The sequence below is a fragment of the Triturus cristatus genome, chromosome 1_1 (assembly GCF_964204655.1).
Source record: "Triturus cristatus chromosome 1_1, aTriCri1.1, whole genome shotgun sequence".
Lineage (NCBI taxonomy): Eukaryota > Metazoa > Chordata > Amphibia > Caudata > Salamandridae > Triturus > Triturus cristatus.
The window spans coordinates 1,309,526,320-1,309,545,865 of record NC_140579.1 but is presented as its reverse complement, the minus strand read 5'-3'; the positions used below and the strand labels follow the sequence as shown (position 1 = coordinate 1,309,545,865).

The 19,546-nt window shown below is 42.3% G+C and overlaps 1 long non-coding RNA gene across 1 annotated transcript in view; it reads right to left on the bottom strand.

Moving 5' to 3' along the window:
- LOC146872016 (uncharacterized) overlaps positions 1-2,378 on the bottom strand; it is a 40,876-nt gene extending 38,498 nt beyond the window's left edge. Inside the window, exon 1 of the long non-coding RNA XR_014981320.1 lies at positions 1,766-2,378. This is a non-coding gene — a long non-coding RNA (uncharacterized LOC146872016). The remainder of the gene's footprint in view (positions 1-1,765) is intronic.
- Positions 2,379-19,546: the final 17,168 nt, after the last annotated feature.

The window sequence follows — 19,546 nt, the reverse complement described above, 5'->3', positions numbered from 1 at the left end:
ACATTGCATTATGACGTGTTATACATTATGCGGACGTCATTTAACTGCACTGGTAAGATTGGGCTATATTTATATTGGGACATAACATTGGGTGGAATAATGTTAATTAGGAATTTTCTTATTGGGTACATATATATATTTGCGGTAATTATTGCAAAATGGTTTATTAAGAATCTGTTATGTACAAGACCCACCCAATTAGCCTCTTCCACCTGTAATTTGTTTATCTTTCTTCGCGTTAAAAATGTATTGAGTCAGCATGTCTGATCCCATTGTAATTTGTTTTTCAACTCACATCCCAGGTGAACATTATGTAATCTCTGTAATAACTGCAGATAATAACAAAAATGCAAACAAAGAAAAATAATGGGGGTGGTGGGGTCTACGGATATGGGCCGCCCGGACCTGTTTGTTGAAGGACTCCTTGTGGACCTTTTTGACCGACAAAGTTTTACAGACAGATTTGTAGTAGAACGAGCCCGAAGATGCCTTAGCCACACCCGCCACCCCCTCACCCTTTAATCGCTCACCTGCTTAATTATAGGGACAGAGACACAGCATTACGCCTGGCACAAGAATGCGTCTACAGCAATTTCGGGGCTTCCCCATATCCCAGTTCTCTGACTTCACCATGGCAGTGCTGGAGGCGAGGCGCAAGTTCACAGATTCTAAAAAAGTTCTGTGCAAACAAAGACTGAAGTAAGGCATGCTCTACACAGCTCGCCTGCGTATTGAGGTCATCGGCATGGTTCCGTATCTTCTTCACTCCAGCAGAGGTCATTGACTTTTGTAAACAACATGGTGTGGGGAAAGCATCCTCCCACCGGAATACTCAAGAGTGCTCTCCCTCTTCTGCCCCTGCAGACTCGGCCATTGACCGTTTCCCACCTGGCTGAACTAGGGTTCCCCCGATTATCCTTGTCCTGCTCTAATAGCTGGTCAAAGACTGCCTTTCATCGTAACTGTTATTGACTCTTTTGTTTCTTTACCGATGAGGTTCTAAATGATTAGTCAAGTTGAAACCTGCCTTAATGTTAATGTTCAGGTATCACCCTTCCAATGTTCCATGACTGTTGTGATGTTGCCCGCCCCCAGAGGTGTATACCATGTTACTGATAGTTGGGATAATTGTTTGTCTTTTTGTTTATTATGGGATTCACTCGATGTCTGGACATCTGGTGTGGGTGGGCAAGGAGTGTTGTACATATGTTTGGTTGCTGTTTTTTAAAAAATATTGTTTGTCTGGTGTGTATATTTTTCAATGACACCTGTGTAAGAGAGTTCATATGCACCTTTAGATGATGGTGGCTCCGGTCGTGGGGGAACGGCTGGCAGAACTCACCCTCTTGGCATGGAACATTAGGGGTTAAATAGGACACCCTGGTGCTTCCGGGGAGGGTTTGGTGTGGCAGTTGTACTACCTTGCAGCACAATGCAAATGTGCATACTGTTCGTATCATGCAGATGCCCACCTCCCTTATGCTAGACTGGAGAAAGACCAAGCCGGACATGTCCCACTGCCCTCTATACTCCTGAAGTTCTCCCAATGGACCCCTCTAATATACATATGCTGTCCACTATGAGCTGGGCATGGAGGAAACTGTTGTAATCTTGCCTGGTATTTCCACTTGTATTTTTATCCCTTTGATAGTCTGTAATCTCTCCTGCCTCCCTCCGTTCCCAACCGTTCCCCTGCCCGCTCCACCCCTCCTTTACTCCCACCATTTGGTACATCCCTGCTTTAGAATGTTTGAGTGAAGCTCACCTTGGAATATGATGCACCTCAGTTGCCAGCTGGTTCCTGAGGATCTGGTTTGAATAAACGGCTTCTCTTCGTCTTCTCGTGTCAGCAGTTTATTCTTAACAATTTGTTGACTAATTGCTGCGCTGGGGGCAGCTCCAGATCCTCCCCCTGCTTCTTCCACACCAGCTGAAGGTCCTGTTAATTCCTGAACTTCGTTGGACTCCCACGTTTATACAATTGGTTTCTCCGGTGAGTGGATGACTCGTGACATCTACTATTAATTTGAAACTGAGCGCTTTGGGACATTTTTCGCCTGCTTCATGTTAAATCTTTCGGGCGAGCCTTCTGCTTTTTGCCCCTAGTCTCATTCTGGGCACTTTTGGTGACTGTGTTTCTGTTTGGGGCAGTGTATCTACACTTGAACAGAGCAGTGTTTGATTCTAATTTGTATTCCCACTGTGTCGTCTCCGGCAGTGTGTGGTTTCCTCAGCTGTTTCCTGTCAGTGTTTCGAGGAGTGCCTTGACAGTTGGTTTCGTTCTCTGTGCTGAAGGTAGCACCATTCTGAGGAGAAGCTAATTTTCATTTCACCCCACGTAGCATATAGTTTTGTGAAGGGCGCCCTCCGCTTTGATTGGTGCTGTTTTCGTCAGCTACGCCCACGAGAGCTTGTGGTGATTTAAGGAGCCCCCGCGTCTCGACTGGTGCCGTTCCCGTCAGCTGTCTTCTGTGCAATGTGGTGAAGCCTCCTCGGCCGGAAATATCTTTCAACTTTCCAGAGGGAGTAGAATTCGTCATGCGCAGCAGTTAACAGCTTTCACCCCCGGTAAGTGCTCAGCTGTCTTTCCTCAGCGAGCGTTCGTTTCAGCTGTTACTTCCATCAGACCGACGGTGTCTATCTCGACACACCGCCTCAGCTCGCAGCGGGAACAAATTTACATACGCAGTGGGAGGTTGCCCTGCCTAGTTTCAAGCCTCCTCACCAGCCTTCCAGTAATCAATCAGTCAGAGGTGTCAGTGAGTATTACCTTCACTCCTCGCAGTGGGAGCGGGAGCGTTTTTACCCTGCGCAGCAGTGAGGATCGTTCTTTCTGTTTCTTCAAGAGTTTGTCAAACGTGGCAGTATTATTGATCCCCTGCCACAGATTTCTATGTCAATTTCTTCAGCTTGTTTTCCAAGTACACGTGTTTTGCCTGCCAGTCTTACACCGCTGACAGGCACAGCTTACTCCCTGTGTTCAAATACTTACCTAGTGAATTTATTCAGATTCTATTGTGTTTCACCTTTTAGCCTGTCCTTTTATCACTGACAGGCACAGCTTGGTATCTTTCCTTGACATTGACACTCCACTGTGATGCTATATTTGGACAAGTACCATATTTTTTTGCATAATTACAAGCTTTCCCAATAACAGTAATAATTTATATACTCCATGTATTATTGTTATTTAATTTTTCTACAGTATTCTCTGGCCAGCTCCTTTATTTCTTTCCTTCACTTGTCATTTTTCTCCTCTCTTATAATTCTTCTCTTTTCTACCTCTGTCTTTTCCTTTGTTAGTTTCCTATCTTTTCTCTCCTATAATTGTCGGCATTTGAAATGTCTCAACCTCCCTCGTTCATGAATGAAGCAGGTGAACCACTCATTCCTTGGAAAATATGGGTGAATATTTTTTAATCTTATCTAATCGCAATAGGGGGGGATAGATTTTCTTCTGTATGCAAACAGCATATTTTGTTACATAATTTCAGTACACATGCAAGAGAAATCTTTGATGATCTCCCTGACATTGTAATTGATGGTGAAGGGGGAAATGAGGATGCTCATGGAGATCCTAAACATGATGTATATCTAAAAACTCTTAAAAAATTGGAAATTCAATTTGGAGAAAATAGTAATGTGGTCCTAGAACTAAAACATACATTTTTCTCTAGATCACATGGGAAGAATGAAAAAGTAGTTAATTACATTGCGGTGTTAAGAGGATTAGCTTCTACCTGTGAGTTTGGTACATTAACGGAATCTCTTATTAGAGATCAATTGGTGAGGTGTACTTGTGACAAGAAAATCCAAGAGAAATTATTATCTGATGCTCCTGACTTAAAACAAGCAATAGATATTGCAAAAAGCATAGAGCATACTGCATTTTGTATGAATGAAATGAAATATGCTGTTGAGGTCAAACAAGTTAATGACAATAGTGTACTTCAGGTGTCTACAAAGGACGATAAGAACAAAGTATCCTCTTCTGAACATGTAAAACAAAGATCTGAAATTTCAAAATTCAAATGCTTCTGTTGCGGTAATCCCAATCATTTAGCCAACAATTTAAAATGTCCAGCTAGGAATGTTACATGCAGGAAAAGCAATAAACGTGGTCATTTCTCAAACGTTTGTAATGATATACGAAGAAATGTCATTCACATGGTTCATGATGGTACAGTTTCTAATGGTGACATCATATTCCTAGTAGCCGACCCTAAGGAGTTTTCTAACAGTAACTACCCTAAATGTGAAATTCTCCTTGATGATGTACCGTATATAGTTTTTGCTGACTCATGTTCCCCCTATATCCTTATCAATGAAGCTACATTCAAGGCTAGCTCAGGAGGCAGGGATTATGAGATGTAAATCCAGGTGGTTACAACCATGATCCTATACCTCTGGTAGGCATGCTTGTAATGCAGATCAATTTCAAAGATAGGGCTACAGTGGGGAAAGTCTATATTACAATAAACGGGTCGAATTTATTAGGGTGGATTTACCAAAAAGACTTAGGGATAAAATTAGATCCCAATGCTTCAGAACCTGTGTATTTGGTTGAGAGATATGGAATAGGGAAAGGCGTTTGTGAAGAATTTCCAGAAGTATTTTCAAACAAATTGGGTCTGCTGAAGGGTTTCTTACATAAAATTAAGTTGAAGAAACAACATAAACTAGCTGTCCACAAATCTAGATCTGTCCCCTTACTTATAAGAGACCCTCTCAGAAGAGAAATAGATAGATTAGAAACCTGCGGTGTGATTGAGGGAATTGAGAGCTCAGAGTGGTTAGCTCCCATAGTGATCGCATCTAAGGAAGAAGGGAAATGTATCCGCCTTTGTGTGGATCTTAGGGATCTTAACTCCAACATTTGGGTGGATAGACACCCTCTTCCTAACATCAACGAGATGCTTCGTTCAATACAAGGTGCCAAATACTTCAGCGTCCTAGACCTTTCCTCAGCGTACCATCAGGTAGCTCTCCACCCTGATTCTAAAGCCTTCACATCCTTTATAACACCCTTTGGAGCCTACCAATTTTGCAGAATGCCGTTCAGCTTGGAATCAGCTAAGGCAGTGTTCCAACACATAATGCAACACATTTTGAAGGGTTTGGACAAAGTGTTGTGTTTCCAGGATGACATCCTGATATATGGGGAGTCAGAAACGGAACACAACAAGATCCTGAGAGAGGTTATGGGTAAACTAAGCAAGGCAGGATTCACCACTCAAAGAGACAAATGTAAAATAGGTGTGATGTCTGTAGTGTACCTGGGCCACACCATCTCTGGTGAAGGAATCAGACCTAAAACCAGCTTAGTGGATTCGGTCAAACTTGCCCCAGCTACCACTAACAAGGATGAGCTTAAATCCTTCTTGGACCTTGTAGAGTAGATGTCTAAATTTTTTGGAAAATTTTGCGGGACATGTACACTCTATAAGAGGATTGTTAAAAAAAGGGTCCCCTTTTAAATGGAATTCGCAATGCCAAAGTGACTTCACGTATATCAAACAAGCCATAGTAAAAGCTCCCATTTTAGGAATGTTCGATCCCAATGCCAGGACAACCTTGACAACGGACGCAAGCATGAAAGGTCTAGGAGCTTCACTCACTCAAATGGTTAATGGTTAAGAGAGAGTGATAGCTTTTGCGTCTAGGTCATTGAAAGAGCCTGAATGTAACTTTTACACGATCAAGAAAGAGGCCCTTGCTTGCCATTGGGCGATAAACCACTTCAAATTTTTCTTGTGGGGAATTCCCTGTACTCTTCGTACAGACCACAAACCTCTACTTCCCACGTTCTCCACTAAAAGCATAGAAAGGGCCGCTCCCCGCATCTCTAAATGGAAGCTAGGCTTACAAGTTTCAATTATACCATATGTTACGTTTCAGGCGACAAGAGCCTAATTGCTGACTGTTTGTCGAGACTTCCATTTCCAATGAGGATTCACAATTTAACCCTCCTGATGAAACTATCCTAGCAATTGACATTCCAGCCATTAACAAGGAAGAATGGGAGAAAGGGTTACAAGAAGACACTGTTCTAAGGGATCTAAAAAACATGATCTGCAAAGGATGACCCAGATCTATTAAAGATCTTCCTGAGAATCTCAAGTCTTTCTGGGTGGTGAGAGATGAATGATCCATAATCGGGGATCAAGTCTACAGAGGCAACAGAATTGTCCCACCGACAAGCATGCGGGAATGCATCATAGAAGTGGCACATGAGGGACATCCAGGAAGGAGTATGACCAAAAGTAAAATCAGACCAAACTATTGGTTCCCCAACATGGATTACATGGTGGAGACAATAGTAAAATAATGCCTAGCCTGCGGATCATGTGACATATCCAAAGTTACTCGCAAAGCTCCCCTTATTTCAGTGTTTGTCCCTTCCAAACCTTGGGACAAAAACTGGACCTGGAAATTTTAGGTACTTTAAACCTACTAAATGTTTCTCAAAGATTCATGTTTGTACTCATTGATTATCATTCACATTGGATCTCTACCAAAATGGTGTCTTCTATCACCACATCATCCCTGACTGAATTTCTAAAAGATGTATTCTCGAAAGAAGGGATACCCAGTACCCTTGTCACAGACAACGGTGTTCAACTTACATCAGATGACATGACGCAGTTCTTATCCAAATTAGCCATCTCACATGTTAAAACTCCTCTATATTGTCCAAAAGCAAATGGACTGGTGGAAAGGGCCAATAGAATGACAAATAACACCATTCAAATGGCTCTTACATCACGTGAACCCATAGAAGAAGCAATGAGACGGATGCTATGGTCTTACCACTCCTCACCCAATGCCATTTCCGGACTTTCCCCATTTGTGTCTCTGAAAGGGAGAAATCCTCGGTCTAAACTCACTCCCAATTGGTTAAATGGTGGAAGTCCTGTCTGGGTAGATAGGGAATCTGTCATGGAGAAAGTTGGTCTGCAGCAAGGTGATTACAAAGCTAAATATGATCAGAAGTGGGGAACTACCAATAAAGAATGGTTTGAAGGCCAATGGGTAGTTATCAAAAGACCAAATGTAGGTCGTTCCAAAGTATCATCACTCTCCAAACCTCTTAGAATCCAACGTGTAAACAGTAATTCTGTGGTACTGGAAGATGGTAGCAGATGGAGCATGGACAATGTAGCTTGCTGTCCCAAAGTGTATATTACTATGGCTACTATTAAGGAAAGTCAGGACGAGTCGTTCACTGACATGCAACAACCTAAGGATGTCAGAACATGTTGTCCACCACGGTGGCATGAGGATGAAAATGAGATATAATTTCTCCAGTACTGTTCTTTATTGCTTTCATTGATTACAATCAACTATATTGCAATTGTCTTTTTCCCAATTCAATGGGAGGTGTGTTGTAATCTTGCCTGGTATTTCCACATGTATTTTTATCCCTTTGAAAGTCTGTAATCTCTCCTGCCTCCCTCCGTTCCCAACTGTTCCCCTGCCCGCTCTACCCCTCCTTAACCCTCCCACCATTTGGTACATCCTTGCTTTAGAATGTTAGAGTGAAGCTCACCGTGGAATGTGGTACACCTCAGTTGCCAGCTGGTGCCTGAGGATCTGGATTGAATAAACTGCTTTTCTTCATCTTCTTGTGTCAGCAGTTTATTCTTAACAGAAACTATGTTGCCGTCTTCGTAGGGGTATACTTTACCCAGAAGGCCACAAAACCGGAATGAGATGGGAGGATCAGGGTGACCCGGGAGTGTGACCTGAGTCATTCACTATTGAACAAGATCTGGCACTATTGCTGTACCCAAACAAAGCTTTTCTCTCCTAATCATAGGCATAAGCTATTACACTACAAGTTCCTTCACCGTGCCTACACCACACCTCATGACTGGCTAGGTTTGACTTCACACAATCGTCCCAATGTCTCAAGTGCCACGCAGAGGAGGCAGCTTTCATACATTTCTCCTGGACTTGCCCACACATACATGCATACTGGGCTAAAATGTTCTCCCTGATATCCACTATGACTAGGAATGTACTCACACTTAGCTCCTTACTGGCCCTCTTGGGGTATGTCAAAGAAGTCACAAAGGGCATGCGCAGGTTCACCACCATCACGCTTCTACTTGCAAAGTGAGGATTAGCACATTACTGTGGCAGCAACCGTTGTCCCATCGAAACTGCCTGGCTGAAAACCATGGTATACTGGGACATGACCAGTGAAGTCTATGCTACGTTACAACCTCCTACGTCCCGGCCCAAGGACATCTGGCAACCACTCCACGACTACCTGCTGACCCTAGACTTTGATATGCCTGATTGAGAGGTTGAAATGTATTTTTCATTGCAGTGCTTTATCCCCCCCAACACCCTTCTACCATTATTGGTGTCACTATTCATATATTACACCTGCTATAAAACCTGAGGCCCGAATAACTGGCCAGTCAGCCAACCACCGCCGCCTCTTGAAGGACCCGATACCTGCTCTATAAATCTGTTTGCACTGTTACTTACCATATATACTAGATTGCTGATACACTACTGATTTTTTACTTTTATATGCTCATTGAATGGGCCACTTTCTACTGCTTGTTTTTATAAAAATGAAAATGATAAATAAAGTTAAAAAACTGGAGAGCACAAAACACATTTAAGTGCACCAATATTCGCTTACTATGTGTATTGAAAATATTTTTCATAAACTACTTTGAATACATTTTATTCACCATTTAGTCTTTGCATCTAAAGTATTGTTACTAGGGACTGGTGTGTTCTTTTGTTATAACCATTCCTAGGAGGGACTTCGTGGTCCTGACTGTAAATTGTCGGTTGGATTGAAAAAGGGGCAGCAGTCCCTGAAATGCCAATACTTTCTGATGGTTGGGGTAGGTTTTCCGTGTGACTGTATTTAGGATGGACCCTAGAAAGTGTTGAAGCAGTCTGGTTCGAAGATGGGGCTTGGAGTCATTGCAGATTGCCGGCAATAAAGGTAGGGGAAGAAGTGAGTGCCATCCCTTTGTAAATAAGTACCCACCATTGCTAGGCACTTTGTGAATACCCTTGGAGCTGTGATGACCCTGAAAGGAAGTACTTGGAATTGGTAGTGCTGTCCACTTACCACAAAGCAAAGTTATCGTTGATGGGTCGTATGTATGAACGTAGGCATCCTTGAGGTCTAACGCATCATGTAACCAACTTAAGAGAGCACATAAATGGCATCTTGCAGAATATTCATGTGAAAATGCTTCAACAGAATGCATTTGTACAGATGAATGAGGTCCATGATTGGCCTGAGAAGCTGTCCATTTTGGGGATGAGGAAGTAAAGAGGAAGTTGTGGAGGCACTCTATTGCCCCTTTCTGAAGGAGCGCTTACACCTCTTCCTCTAGAAGGCAAAGATGTTCTCTCCTGTAAGTTGTGTGGGAGGAGATGTTGGGAGGTGTTGTGAGAAGTTCTAGGCAGTAGCCTTGGTGAACCACTGTCAAAACTCATTGTTCTTATGTGATTTCCTCCCAGCACAATAGAAAATCTGGTAGTCTTCCCCCAACAAGTGACACGTGATACAGGGGAGGAAAGGGCAAGTCACTGCCTGGAGGTGGAGGCCTCTTTACCTGAGCCACCTCTAGCCTTAACCTTGTTACCTGTATAAGCACCCCTGGTGTAACCTCTTCCAGCCTGCTGGTGAAAGGACTACTGCTATCTTCGGAAAGACTGCAGCTGATTGGGTGAAGTGAGCATGGCTCCTCCCCTAGACTGTTTCCAAAAGGAAAGCAGCTGCAGTTTGTAGGGCACCCTTATATTTTGCAATCTTGATGACCTTCTTGTTTTTTTCCAAAATCTCATCAACCTGCGGCCCAAAGACGTTTGCGCATCAAATGGGATGTTGAGGGGATGCTGGTGGACTTTTTGGTTCAAACCCCAGCACGGGAGATGGTCTTGCCTGAGACACTATTTCCTTCCCCTCTTCCCAAAAGCCTCAGGAAGGTACTTTACGAGCCCCTACGTCTCCTCCCACTGGGACCTATCATATTGGGCGAGGAGCCCAACAGAGTTGACTATAAGCCACAGGGTAACGGCCTCTACTACCACCCTCTTGCCTGTTGCATCTGTCTTCTTGCTCTCCTGGTCAGGCGGCACAGCATCACCTGTAGCCTAAGAGGAGGTCCTTTTGCAAGCAGTATGAACCACCAGTAAAGGGGGGGCGACATGGCCATTGATATGCAGAGGGTCACTGGCTAAGGGTCTGCACTTCTTCTCCACCTGGGTGTTACTACCTCCACCTTTCCGGGATCCTTAAAGGTCTCTGGGGTGGACTTAAACATCCCCTTGTGTATTGGTAGGAACTACACCGCCTGCTCTGATTTGGAAGGCGTCTCTACAAGGAAGTCCTCCCCGTGGAGGACAAGAATGTCTACCTAATGGAAGGCTGCGCCCCACTGAGTTACCTCATGGTAGGCTGTGTTTCATCAGGCAGGGATGCCCTAAGGTAAGAGGGGTCCAGATCTAGGTCACCGAAAGGGAAAACATTCTAATTGTCCCAGTCTTCTGTGGGTCCTGGAACCAAGGGCTGGGCATGAGGCTCAGTAGGATCAAAAGGACTGCTTGGATCAGAAAAGGTGCATGTGGACACCTAAGGTGACTCTAGTGGATGGAGAGGTGGTAGTGTGGCAGTGTAAGGGGTGGGGGTGGTGGAAGTGCTGCAGATCAGAGCATATAAATTCTCCCTACTTCCACAGATAGAGTAATTTCACAGATACACGCACATACACACATCATTCACTAGGGCCCACCACACCGACATTCACTCTATTACTCTATCCGCACTAAATCCTGAGAGGAAACTCCTTGAACACTCTACATCTACACCAAGGCCGATGCGACCAAATTGATATTGCTCTGAGTCATGATTTAAACAATAATAGTCACAATAAGAAATTCAATAACTGACAAAGAAATAACCACCCGACACTGTAATTCAAACATAAGGTAATTTTATCTAAATTAGTTCAAGTGAAAGTCAATCAATATTAAAATCGTTATTCTCATATTTACCTATTCTAGCTAAATGGGTCAGGACAGGTCTCTCAGTAAAGTCTTTCGAGTCACTGTCCTCACAGCATCGATCCTCACCAGCATGGGTTCAGGAAGAAGTGGCCTCAAAAATCCCGAATGCAAAAGACACGGACCCTCTCTAGTCTAGTATATTTATAATGAAACTTTCAAAATGATAGCAACAAATAAGTTCTGAATATCCGTTGAGCCGCTAAGCAGAGCGAGCAGGAAAGGATGTAGCATCGCTACATTTGGAAAACCTCCGCTCAAGAAAAATCACAAAAATAAAAAGACGGAAGAAGGAAACTCAATCTTGAAAATGTTGCATTAATAGAAGCTCTTCCTCGGAACCATAGCAAAAGTCATTACAATTGTGAATAGTTCATTGTGGCTTCATTCTCAACCAAGGACAACTCAGCGGATTGGCAGCACGCCTGGAATCGCTGTCATCATAGAAGTTTTCCAAATTGTGCAGAGGCTGTGATCAGGTGACTTTCAACCATGTTCAGCAAGGCCTTCCGTCACATCTCATTCACTCGAACGCAGGCTGTAAATGGCAGCCATTTTCATTTAGGCCAAAACGGACCATCTTAATTGAAAGAAACACAAACAACGTTACTACATCATCGCAATGATTAAACAGTGTTAATTCCCACTAATACCCTTATGTGTATGTAATTATCTAGCCATCTGCGACATATTTTAAGCATTAGTACACGTTTATTAAAAAGCATGAATATAAAACAAATAGCACTATAAATTAATAATTTTAGCTATGACACATAGACAAAACTGGAGCTTAAAACCCAATAAATTTTCAACAGAAAACCCTGCTCCAGCAATCCCCCCTTTGGTGATATTATCACCAAATCCAAATCAAAACCCCCCCAAAAAAAATTTGTGTCCAAATTTTAGGAGAAATTGAAATGTCTCTTTCTTTACACACCAGACTCCCTTTCATCATCCCTTTTTGTCTCCAAGTAAACACTCTCTCTCAATTTTTCTAATTCTATTTCTTGTGGGTCTCTTTTTGACCTCTTTTGTTTCTTTTCAATATTAGCTCTAATTCTTTTCTTTTTCCCTCCCCTGTTTTTACAACACAAACACACCAATCTTAGTATCAATAATGCAATAATCACACATGTCAAAGGAAACAACACCTTACCTATAATTGTACTACCTAATTTAGCAATAAAACTCTTAACAGCTATCATCTTATTAGCTAATTTAGTCCAGATACTTTCAGCTTCCAGTGGTACTAATTCCTCATGCAAATCAGTAATATTTTTGATATAGACCTTCAGGTCTTTACTTTCGTCAGGAATGTAAGTGCAACAATGTTGAACTTTCAGCATTCCACAGACTCCACCCTCCTTGGCCAATAGAATATCAAGGGCAAGTCGATTTTGCATAGACATGGCACGTACGGCAACCATTTCCGTATTTACCAAAAGAAACCCTCCAGCGGTACTTGTCGATAAGCGATCCACCACTGTTGACAGTTTCCGAATTCCATATGCATTTAGCGAAATTCCCACTGCTGGAATTAAAGCTCCAAAAATATCACCTACTATTTCTGACCAAGTCTCTCTCTTAAAACGTGTTAGTAAGTTCATATGTTCTACATCTTCTATCTTATCTATATGAAAAATCTTTGGGAAGACCAGACCAACATAACATGTGCCATACCAATGGTCAGGCAACCTGTAATAAGCCCTGTTCCCACAAATATAGTACACTCCCGGGAAAACTGGATCTTCTCCTCCTCTGAATCCCCATCCCGTTGCAATAAAGTATGTATCATGACACTCACTAGTCCCAACAAAATAATTATCATATTGGGATTTCGTCCTGGTAATGCATAGCTTACCCTTCTGTGGTGCATCTAAAGCCAAAGTTGGACTGGCCCCATTTTTCAATTCCCTTCCCATTTCAATCTCCCAAATTGTCTCACTCACTTTATATTTCCCTGCCTTCTCATGCATGCTCATTCTCCTTTCCTCTACCATGTCTAGGAAAGCTTTCTCCTCTTCTTTCAAACTGCAAGTTAAATTATTCTTTAAAATGTAATCTAATGTTAATTCTTCTTTCTCAATAAAAATCTCACCAAAAATGTTAGCTTCTTTAGCTGGATTCAGCTTTTTGTTCATAGGCAATTGCCCAAAAATGTTATCTTTATTAGACATCTCATAATCTATTTTTCTTAACAAATAAAAAACACTACTTAACACACTACATGAAATTCCATACGTAGCTGGTAAATGGTGATAAGTAACACCTTCTGAAACGGATGCAGGTAATTGCATACATACGTAGCAATCCCCAACTTCCATTGTCTTTACGTATTCATACAACAACTTTGAAAAAACATTGCTAGAAAAATCATTAATTGACCTATCTTTATGTATGTAAATGTTACTAATTCTAGTTGGAACTATTTTCTGTGAATTTTTCCCTACATTAGTCATATTCTCTGTATGTATTCCAAAAGTGTCTATTGTAACCCTAAAGGTAACTAATAAAGCAAGTACACACCATAATAGCACTAATAAACCAGTACAGCAGCAGCACATTCTACACCATCTTTTGAAAAAGGCACATCTACTTCGATTATTCTCTGTGTTAACCATTTTACTACTTTGGCAGTGTCTTTTGACTTAGCATCTTCTACTCCACTACTGAGTTTAGAACTCTAAATTATCTCCAAACAGCTCATTTCAAATTTTTTCTTTTCACTTTCTCCAAGTGACTCCTTCAGTTCACTCAATTTGGATGTTCATCACTTTTCACTTCTTCTTCAGCAACATCGAATTGTATCAAATCTTCAACAACATCCTGTGCATCCGACTCTTCTCCAATGTCAGTCAGGATTACTTTTAAGATTCCAACAGACTTTTCTTCTCCCTCAACCACTTTTCTCAAGATCCCCTCCGGATTGTCTCGATTCACTGCTTCTTCTTCTCCTTCAGACAGTGCCACATAAGACCATTCTGGTGATCTGTACTTTTGGTTGGGTTGTCTAATCCTCTTTATTCTTCCCTGTTCCTCTGATTCTTCTTGTTTTCCACCTTTTGTTTGGTTCTGACTCGACACTTCGTTCACCTGTTCAGCTTTTGACGAATCCACTCGTGTCAGTCTGTACCTCAGCCTCTTTATCTTGTTAGGCCAAATATCTCCTCGTACAACCTTTTTCGGTCTCACTTCTTTATTGTTTCTTTCTCCAATCCAAGTCCTTTTCCTCAGAACTCGACCCTCATGTTTCTCATTCTCACTTTCATCCGATTCTGTTTCATCTGCCTTTTGTCCCTCAGCAATTCTTTTTTGCTACACAGATTTCTTTTTCACCACTCGAGATTTCCCTATTCCTGTCCCTCCTCGGGTCTCCAACACGCAATCTTCTTGCTGTCTACTTGTCCCTTCACCTAGCTCATCAGAAATGTTCCCTACACCTCCTCGGGGGTCTTCCGCAATCTGTCCCTCTCTATCTTCTTCTGACCCTGCTTCTTCAGGTGTAATCTCAAGTGGAATTTCAACCTCCTCATCTGATTCAGGAGTATTCCCTGTGGAATTGCTCTTTTCTCTTCTTTCTTCTCCACTGCTCGTTGGAACTTCAGGCACTCTTACAGAATCTGATCTCTCCTCTGAAGCTCTCAATGTTTGCCTTGAAGCCTCCTTTGGAAGGAAAGAATCACCTGCCTCTCTTTCTCCTTCAGCTCTTTCAGGATTCTTTTCCCTTCTCACTGGCTCAATTTCTTCATCATCACTCGAGTCTGACTCTTCAAAATACTCTTTACCAGTCCCTTCTCTTGGATTTGGAACTCTCAGAGTATGACTTGCATGCACCCAGTTCTTCACACCGGCACACTTTACAGCAGTTGTCGTAGTCAGAATGACTTGCCTTGGTCTTCCCCACCTTGGAACCAAGCAATTTCTTCTCCTGTGCACTTTTATCCTCACCCAATCCCCTGGGCTCAGATCATGGGCTTGCTTCCTTTCAAGTGTAGTGGCGTCTTCTCCAACCTGGTAAAACACAGAATGAACTGCGTCAGCCAGGCCTTTACAGTAATCCAAAATCATGTCATCAGTTATTGTCATCAACTTGTTGACAGGCACAAATGCATGTCTCATCGCACGTCCCATTAGGATTTCATGCGGACTCAAACCAGTAGTTCTATCTGGAGTAGACCTAATAGTCATCAACACTAGAGGCAAGACATCAGGCCATTTCATTCCAGTAGCTAAACACATCTTACCAATTCTGTTCTTGATTGTGCCATTTATCTGTTCAACAACCCCAGAAGCCTCTGGTCTGTATGCACAATGTACCTTCTGCTGTATGCTTAGTGCTTCACAAATTAAACTCATGAGCTCATTATAGAAGTGTCCACCTCTATCAAACTCAATCGTTACTGGAAACCCATACCTAGGAATCAGTTCTCTTAACAGTAACTTTGCCACTGTTATTCCATCATTTCTCCTAGTTGGATAAGCCTCCACCCATCTCGAGAACAAACAGACTACCACTAGAACATACCTCAATCTGTTCACTTGGGGCATTTCAATGAAATCTATTTGCATTCTGGTAAAAGGACCTCCTTCTCTGCCTTTTGTTCCTAGACTCACCACTGTCTTCTTCCCAGTGTTGAATTGCTGACAAATCAAACATCTTTGACAGATACGTTCTGCAATCAACCTGAACTTTGCATTATACCAGGTCTGTTTAAAAGACCTAATCATGGCATCCCTCCCCAGGTGTCCCTGGCCATGATACATTCTTGCCATTGTCGACAGCATGCTATTTGGCATGACTGGTCTTCCATCTTTACAGACCCAAACATGATCTGATTCTCTTGGAGCACAACCTGCCTTAATCCAATCTTTCTTCTCTTCCTTTCCTGCCTCATCCTGCAACAGTTTCACTTCATCCCACGTTTCTAGGACATTAGTAAACATCACAGAACAAAAAGACATTTCCTTTTCTCGTTCCCGATTAATCGATTGGTTATTCCTTGCACAATATTGTGCTATGTCATTGGCGAATCTATTACCAAGGGTAACAAAATCATCTCCTTGTCCATGAGCAGCACATTTCACAACTGCTAGTTCTTTAGGCAGCTGTATTGCCTCAAGCAACTTCCCAATCACTTCAGCATTCTTTATTGGAGTTCCACTCGACGTCAAGAAACCTCTCTGTAGCCACAATTGGCCAAAATCATGCACAACTCCAAACCCATACTGACTATCAGTCATCACAGTCACTCTCAGATTCTTTCCAATCTTGCAAGCTCTCGTCAATGCCACCAATTCAGCAACTTGAGCAGATCTTACTCCTTTCAAAGAAGATGCTTCCATCACTTCTGAAACTTTACATACTGCATATGCTGCACTCAGTACACCATCATCAGTTCTCAGACAAGATCCATCCACAAACAATACATGATCACTCACATGTAGAGGAAGATCTCTAATATCTGGTCTTTGTTTCGTACAGTAGTCAAGTACATCCAAACAATCATGATCAACTTCATCCTTCACACCCACATTTTCAGCATCAGGCAACAATGTCGCTGGATTCACATTCACACATCTTTCAAGAGTCACATTTGATGCTCCCAGAATGATTTTCTCATATTTAGTCAGCCGACTATGTGACATATATTGAGTTCTGCTTCTTGTCAAAAGAATCGCCACGTTATGAGGTACGAATACCCTTACAGGATAACCCATGATAATACCCTCACTCTGTTCCAAACTTCTGCACGTAGCAGCTACTGATTTCAAGCAACCTGGTAAACCCACGGCTACAGGGTCAAGTGTCGATGAGAAGTACGCAATAGGCCTTCTCAGTTTTCCATGCTTTTGTATTAACACTGAAAGTGCACATCCATTTCTCTCACTGCAGTACAACTCAAACTCTTTCTCATAGTCAGGCATTCCCAAAGCAGGGGCTTCACACATTCTGCTCTTTAACTCTTCAAATGCTGCCATTTGTTCTCCATCCAGCTCCAATGGGTCTCTCACCTCACTTTTAGTCAGCTTAATCAATGGCCTTGCTATCAGGGAAAAGTTACTTATCCACTGACGACAATAACCCACCATTCCCAGAAACATCCTCACTTCTCTTTGGGTCCTCGGGGCTCTCATTCCTCTGATGATTCTGATTCTGTCATCAGTCACTTTTCTCAGACCCTTTTCAATATTGTGTCCTAGATAATGCACCTCTTTCTTGTAAAATTGTAATTTGGCTGGAGATACCTTTAACCCTCCATCTGCCAGATGATTCAGTAAAGCTATGGTATCTACTTCACAAGCTTCACGTGTCTTCGATGCCACAAGTAAGTCATCGATGTATTGCACTAGCACTGAGCTTTCAGGCATAATTAAACTCTCCAACGATTTCTTCAGCAACTGATTGAATATCGAAGGACTCTCTGTATACCCCTGTGGGATACGACACCATGCTAAAATACGCTGTCCAAACCTAAATGCAAAAATAGGCTGGCTGTCATGATGCAATGGAATTGAAAAGAAAGCAATGACACAAATCAATCACTGTGTACCATTCAGCATCATGTGGAATCTGATACAAAATCACTGACGGATTTGGCACAATGGGACAACATGCCACCACAATTTTGTTAACCTTTCTCAAATCCTGTACAATTCTGAACTTCCCATTAGGCTTCTTTAGCCCCATTATCGGTGAATTACACGGACTACTCAGTAATTCTCTCAAAACTCCTTGCTGGATCATTTTCTCAATTATAGGCGTTATTCCCTCAATTATTTCTGGTGTCATTTTGTACTGAGGAATATTAGGATAAGTAATTCCCTATTTCACTGAGATCTACATTATTCATCAATCCCACATCTTCTCCAGTAAAATCCCAAACTGCTGTTTTCACTGTGTCTCTTAATTCTTTAGGTAAGTCATCTGGATTAAAGACAGCATATGTACCAACAATTTCACTCTCTCTATTATCCAGAGTCATTCTGTACAAGACATCCTCATCCGGTGTCTCAAAAGCTACTCCATCCGGAGTACAGAAAATTGTACAATTCATCTTGCACAATAAATCCCTACCTAACAAGTTCACCGGACTGGTGTCACAGACCACAAATCTGTGCATGTCTGAAAATTTCCCTATTTTTACCCTTACTGGTTCAGTAAGACGAGTCTTAATCTGTGTGTTGGCTACACCCACTACTTGGATTGCTTCGTCCGAGAGAGGAAGATTTCTCACATCTGCTGACCTGACAGTTGATCTCGTTGCACCTGTATCTACTAAAAAAGTAACACTCTCTTCATTTATTTTCCCATCTACAAATGGTCCTGCCTGGTCTATTTCTAGAGTTGCACCAAGTATGCACTCTTCCTCCTCTCTTCGGCACCGTCAATAATCACCCTCAGACTCACTCCCTTCATTCTTTAACCAGTACTGCTGTACCGGGTTCGAACGTCTGTTTGTTTACCTGCTCATCATTGTAGAATCCCGAATCCTGGCTGTACTTTTGGGACCCTCTATTCTGCGGCAAGGGCGGTTTTGGCTCTTGACTCTGCTGCTTAACACCCTTCTGCTGTTGCTGCTGATGATTACACCCCTCGTTCTGCACCTGTTGATTTAAAGATTTATTCTCATTACTTACTAATGGTGGATTCGTACATTCGGATCTACAATGTCCCAGTTGACCACAATTGTGGCAAGGGAACTTTTTCTTGGCCTCGTCCAAGCTTCCCTTTCCTTTTCCTGCATATCTGGGCCTATTTCCTGGATTATTTGCCTGTTCCACCAACTGTGCTTCTTGTCTCTCTGCAACTTTCACCTGTGCCCACATTGCCTTCTCTTTCAGCTTCCTTTGTTTTGCTTCAATTTCATCACTGAAATACTTTGCATGTCTCAGGATTTCATCAATTTTCTTACTCTGCCAATCAACTGTATGCTCACGAATTCTCTCACTAATCTCAGGTCTCAGGCCATATACAAATCTGTATACAAAATGACTCAAATCTTTGTCACCCAGGTGTTCATCTCCACTGAACTGTTTAAAAGCTAGTATCAGCCTTTCATAGAAAGCATGAACTGATTCTTTTGCTTCCTGATGTGTTCGATCTATTTTAACCCAGTCTGTCTCTTTTGAAGGTACCTTGCTTTTCAGAAACACAATAACCTGATCGTATTTCCTCATAACTTCTGGATCTGGAGCTCCTGTCTTTGGATCTCTTGGGTATTCCTTATCAGGCCAACCTATGACTATTTTACACTCCGCCCACAAGTCTGCCGGAACAATTATATCAAACAGACTATTCAGGTCAATCCACAGCACTTTTGACAATTTCACAAACCTGTCTACCTGCCTATACCACTCGACGGGCTTTTCTCTCAGTCGAGGGAAATCATTTGTAAATGACAAAATATCCTGTCTAGTCCATGGAACATGTACATATCCTCCTCCGGGTATTTCTCTCATAGGATAAGCATCCACTGTTTTCTCCTTTTCCCTCACTGGA